This window comes from Chrysochloris asiatica, unplaced genomic scaffold (genome assembly GCF_000296735.1).
Source record: "Chrysochloris asiatica unplaced genomic scaffold, ChrAsi1.0 scaffold00126, whole genome shotgun sequence".
In the NCBI taxonomy this organism is placed as follows: Eukaryota; Metazoa; Chordata; class Mammalia; order Afrosoricida; family Chrysochloridae; genus Chrysochloris; species Chrysochloris asiatica.
The window spans coordinates 3,146,732-3,153,151 of record NW_006408644.1 but is presented as its reverse complement, the minus strand read 5'-3'; positions in this window follow the sequence as shown (position 1 = coordinate 3,153,151).

Here is a 6,420-nt window from a genome sequence, read left to right as displayed (position 1 = left end):
TTCCATTTCATTTTTGACAACTTCCAATTTTCCCAGATTCATACTTCATACATTCCATATTCCAATTTTCAATGGATGTTTACAGCTGTTTCTCTTCATTTTGAGTTGTGGCCCATCAGCAAATGAAGGTTATGTGGGCTTTTCTCCCCCGAGCTTAACTCTATTCACATTATCATAGTCAACTCTACTTTGAGGAGGCATTTTTTTTCCCCAGGCGCATTCTGAGTGCCTTCCCACCTTCCGGTCCTGTATCTGACAGTGTTTCTCTGCTATTCATAGAGTTTTCAGTGTCTAGCGATTAGGAAGCAGTTCGTCACTTTTCTTCCTAGTCTGTCTTTGTCTGGAAGCTCATCTGAAACCTGTCCACCATGGGTGACCCGTCTGGTTATTTAAAATACCAGTGGCAGAGCCCTCAGAATCACAGTAACTCAATCCACCACAGCAATACAGACAGGCAAGTGGTAGCAAGTTGGCTTTATGTAGATACTGTCACTTTAAATTTCGATGTTAATCTTGATATAATCAAGATACAATCAAGAAGTTCTCTCCTGATACTACCAACCCTGATACAATCAAGATATTTTCTCCCAAGTTGGCGGCTCAGGGAACAGCTGAGTGTCTTGATCAAGAAAACAATGGATTTCTGGATTCCCTTCAAATTCCCCAGCTGTAAACCCTCTGATCCTCCAAACATACCTTCATATTTGTTTCAGAGTTCCAACACCATCTTGTGAGCCCTCGTGGCTCGGTGGCCCGTGTTGTCGTTGTCGGAGCTCCTCACTACCTTGGAATCTGCATTGTGATTGTCTTATATGTGTACAATGCTTTGGACAGTATTGACATTTTCACAATGTTAAGTATTCCTATCCAGGAGATATTATATTCTTCCATTTTTGTAAGTCTCTTTTGGTTACTTATAGTTCTGTTTTGTAGTTTTCTTTGTATAAGTCCTTTCTTTGCTTATATTTATTCATAAATATTTCATCCTTTGGGTGGCTGTTATAAATGGTATTGCATCCCTAATTTCTTTTCGGCGCTGCCATTATTAGTTTAGAGGAATCCAACTGATTTTTATATTTGATCTTGTGTCCTGCCACTTTTTATCTTCCTATGCATTCCAGTCATTTTGTTGTTGTTTTTTTTTTTTTTTTTTTGTATTGCCAAGTCTTTGGTGGTTTCTATGTATAGGGTCATATCCTCTGCAAACAGAGATTTGCTTCCTCTTTACCAGTTTGGATACCAGTTTACCAGTTTAATTTCACTATTTTTCCTTATAGCTGTGGCTAAGACATCCAACACAATATTGTATAAAGAATGGTGATAAAGGTTATCCTTGTCTGGTTCCAGTCCAGAAAGGGAAAGCTTTCAGTTTGTCTCCATTGAGAGTGATGTTGGCTATTGGTTTCACATATATGCTCTGAATTATATTGAGGAATTTCCCTTCACTTCCTACTTTATTGAGTGTTTTTATCAGAAATGGATGTTAAATTTTGTCAATTTTTTTTTTTTTAACATCAATCAATATGATCATGTGGTTCTTTTCCTTTGTCTTATTTATTTGGCGGATTGCATCTATTTTTTTTCTGATGTTAAACTACCCTTGCATCCCTGATATGAATCTCACTTTTTCATGATGTATTATTTTTCTGATTTCTTGTTGAATTCTGTTGGCTAAGATTTTGTTGAGAATTTTTGCATCTATGTTCATGAGGGATATTGGTCTATAATTTTCCTTGTTAGTGATGCCCTTCCCTGGTTTTGGTATTGGGGTAATGTTTACTTTATAAATTGTATTAGAAGGTTGTCCATGTTCATATATAATCTGGAATAATTTGAGTAGAATTAGTGACAGCTCTTCCCTGAGGTTTTGGTAAATCTCACCAGTGAAGCCATCTGGACCTGAACTTTTTATGATTGTGAGTTTTTTGATGACCTGACCAATTTCGTCCTTTATTATATGTATGCTGAAGTTTTCTACTTCACTCTGTGTCAGTTTTGGAATACCGTGTTTTTCTAAAAATGTATCCATCACCTCTAGATTATCAAATTTGTTCAAGTGCAACTCTTCATAATAGTGTTATTATCTTTTTGATTTCTATTGGTTCTGTTTTGGAATCACTTATTTGGTTTCTTATGCATGTTATTTGTTTCTTTTCCCTCATTTTTTTTTTGTTAGGGTTTTCCAGTGGTTTGCCAATTGTATTATTCCTTTTGAAGAACCAGCTTCATGTCCTGTTGATTCTTTCTGTAGTTTTTCTGTTATCTATCTCATTTATTTCTGCTCTAATTTTTATTATTTATTTTCTTCTGTTGACTGAATGTTTTCTTTTTTGGTCTGTTTCTGGTTGTTTGAGATGTTTGCATTTATTGTAATGAATTGTCCTCTCACCACTGCTTTTGCAATATCCCAGCATTTTTGCTATATTATACTTTTGTTTTCATTTGTTTCTAGGAACGTTGTGAATTCACATTTTATTTCTTCTACTACCCAGTAGCTTTTAGCTGAGTGTTATTCAGTTTCCTTGTATTTGACTTGCCTTCCTTCATCTTCATAGTGTTGATTTCTAATTTTACAGCATTGCCATCTGAGAAGATGCTTTGTAGTATTTTGATGTTTGTACATTCATGGAGGCTTGATTTATGGCCTAACACTTGGTCAATTCTGGAGAATGTTCTATGTGCACTGGAAAAAAAAAATCTGTATTGCACTATTGTTGGTTTGAATGCTCTGTACACACCTATAAGATCAAGTTGATGGATTGTGTTGTTTAGTTCCTCTGTGCCTTTGTCATGTTTTTTTTTTTTCTATCCTTTTTTGAAATTGGTGTATTAATATCTCCCACTATTACTGTAGACTTGAGTATTTCTTCAAATCAATTAGAGTTTGGTTTATAAAGTTTGGAGCTCTTTCAGTGTGCCGCAGATAGTTATTATGGTTATGTCATCTTATTTAATTGACCCTTTAATCATGAGATAATGTCCTTCTTTATGTATTATTCAGGTTTTTGCCTTTAAGTTTATTTTATCAGAGATTAGTATTACCACCTCTTCTTGGTTTTGATTGCAATTAGCTTGGTACAAATATATTTCTATCTTTTAGTTTTTAGTCTGTTTTTGTCTTTGTTCATAAGTTGTGTCTCTTGCAGGCAGCATATTGAAAGACCTTGTTTGCTTACCTATTCTGCCACTCTCTCTCTCTTCACTGGTGCATTTAATCCATTGACATCCAGTAAAATTATCTATAGGTATGAATTAATTGCTGTCATTATGTTTGTTAGTCTGCTTCTTTTGTGATGCTACTGAATTATTTGTTCTGCATGCCTTCCTGTGCTAAGGTCATGTTTTTTTGTGTGTTCTTTCTTGTCAGTTTCTTCATGGTTTTAATGTTTCTTCTTGGATGTTCATTTTCTTGATATGTTGTGAAGTATTAATTTCCTTTGAGCTTAACCTATATTTTACTAACTTTTTACAACCTTTAAAACATTCTGTTTTACCCTGCAATCTACCCGAATTCCTTATTACCTGGATCTCTGTTCCTATGTTTTTAATCTTCTTTCATATTTTAATTATTTTGATCATAGACTCATCTCCTAGATCCTCTGAATTCATTCTTATAATTGTGTTCTGTTCTAGACTCTTCTGCGTATTCAGTTACGGGTGTTGCCACCACATATGTCAATCTCTGTTTTTTGTCTGTTCTTGTTGATTCCCAGTACAAAGAATTGCCTTTAGGATGTTTTGAAGTACTGCATTGTGTTTGACAAAATCCCTTAGCTTCTATTTTTCTGGGAATATTTTTATTACACAGTCATACTTGATTGACAAGTTTGCTGGGTAGACAATTCTTGGTCATCAGTTTTCACTTTTTTCTTTTTCTATCAGAGGTTTATATATGTCTCCCCATTGTCTTCTTGCCTGCATGATTACTGTGGAGAGATCAGGGATTAATTGGATTTGCTGCTTTTGTAACACTTCTCTTTTCCCTAGCTGTTTTCAGGATTCCTTGTTTGTCTTTGATTTTGGAAAGCTTGATTATGGTATGTCTTGGTGATTTTCTTTTAAGGTCTATCTTTCTTTGGGTTAATTGAGCTTCTTGGATGCTTATATTTTTTGTTTTTCAGGATATTAGGGAAATTTTCTTTAAACCACTCTTAAACAATATCCTCTGTGAGCTGCCATGATTCTTCCTGTACAAAAATGCCAATAAGTCTTCAGATATCCCTTTTCATGTTGTCCCACATGAATCTTAGACTTTTTTCACATTGTTTTATCCTTTTTAATGCTTGCCCTTATATCTTACAAGTATTGAGTGATTTGTCTTACAGTGTACTGGTTTTGGCATCTTTGTCTTCAGTTCTTCTCCTTTGCCCTTTCAGTGTATTGTCCACTTCTAATGTTTCATTATTAATCATTTGGACTTCTTTTTGCAAGTTTTGAATTGTTTCCAATGCTGTGTCTATCTTATTTGATTGTTCCTGTGCACTTTGTTAATTCTTCCTAATTTTTCTCAATCCCTCTCTGGATAATTTGGATATGTTCAATATCATTCTCCTAAATTTCTTCTCAGGCAGTTTCAAAGTCTACCCTCCTTCCAATGTGAAGTCTAGGTCTTCCTCCAGCTCATTTGTCTCAGTACTCTATCTTGTTTCTGGACAAGTGCTGATATGATAAATTGTTTCTTGGGCATCTCAATTATTATCATTTTTTAAAAATTTTGCTTCCTGATTGCCTCCAGGTAGATGTGTTTAGGAGATGGACTTTCCGTTTCACTTTTTTAATTACTCAACTCAGAGTAACTGTAGTAAGTGTTGGCTGTCTATCTGGTGTATAGCAACTGGATTGGATCTTCACTTGATGGTAGGAAATTGTAGGGCGTGATTTTAGCTTGACTATATGACTACAATTGCTGTCTCTTCTTGAGGAACATAGGGATAGAAAACGCCCTCTCAAAATAAAAGTTGAACCTGAAAACAAAACAGCAAAACACACACACAAATCCAAATTGGATACTATAATCTGTCATCACAGAAAAGAAAAGAAAAGAAAAAAAAAAATCATCTGTAGCAAAATATGAGTCTGACTTTAATGTTCCTGTCTTGGATTCTTGCCTGCAAGATAGCATGAAAAATTTCAAGATGTTACTATTACTCCTTATGATGTAACTCAGGATTTAATTTTTGGCCTATTGTCCTTTTAGGTCTGTCTCTCTCCCACTCCACAATCCCGGTTAAGAACCTTTTTCATAGTGATAAACAAATCAGGCCTGGATGTAGCGCTTTTAAGCAGTGCTCCTTCTTAGTGTTTTTTATTGAGCAGATCCATGAACATGTGTTGTAGAACCCTTTGGGGGCAGGGGGTGTCCACTCATTCAGGAACCTCTTCTAGCCATCAGAGTAGAGGTGTGCAGACAGCGAGACACCAAAGAACAATAAGAAAAAAAGAGAAAAGAATATCCACACCTTTATCACTGAGGATTGGTCAGACATCTGCTGTGGGAGCACCCCTCTGATCTTCCTCCCACTCCATCATGCCCAACATGGCTGCAGCAGGAGCCTGCTAGCTGGCTCAGATCACTGAACACTACATTTCTAGCTTCTGCTACAAATTCCACTGGCTGTAATCCTTCACATTTTCTCAGTTTTCCTTTATGTGTAGTTCAGAGTTCTGAGACCGTCCCCTGAATCTGCTTTGCCCAGTATTCTGCGTTATTGCCAGTGGACGTCTGTACTGCACTCTTCCTGATCTGCCATTAAACCTCACCTCCTCTGAATTAGGGTGTTTTATAGATCTGTACACCAAAGATATCTTTTAGCACTTAAGAATTCTTTTAATGGAAGAAATATTATTGAATTTCACCTCTTGGTGTAGTCTTGATTCTTCAAGTACAGGGCACATTAGATGCTTCTGTTGTGGCACTGTGGCTTAATACGCTGGATGTCAAAGTCAGTTTGAACTGCAATGTTGGTGGTTCAAGTTTACCATTCACTGCTCTTACATAGTAAATACTCTTTCTATGAGTTGAAACTGACACGACAGCATTTAATAACAGCAACAACAATATGGAAAAGGAATCCTGGTATGGAGATGTGTTATAACATATTGGACTGCAAGGTGGGATTGAACCACAAAGTTCATATTCACCAGCAATTCCTTGGAAATCCTATACAGGGTCTCTGGGAGTCTAAACCAACTCAGCAACACTCAACAGCAACAAAAAAGATATGAAAAAAGTGATCACAGTGACTTTTAAGAAAATCACTGCACTGCTAATCACAAGGTCAGCAATTTGAGCCTACCAACTACTGTACAGGAAAAAGAAAAGTCTTTCTGCTCCGAAAAATATTTTATAGCCTCAGAAACCTTATGTAATTCACTATGAATCAGAATAGACTCAATGGAACTTAGCAACAGCAATATATA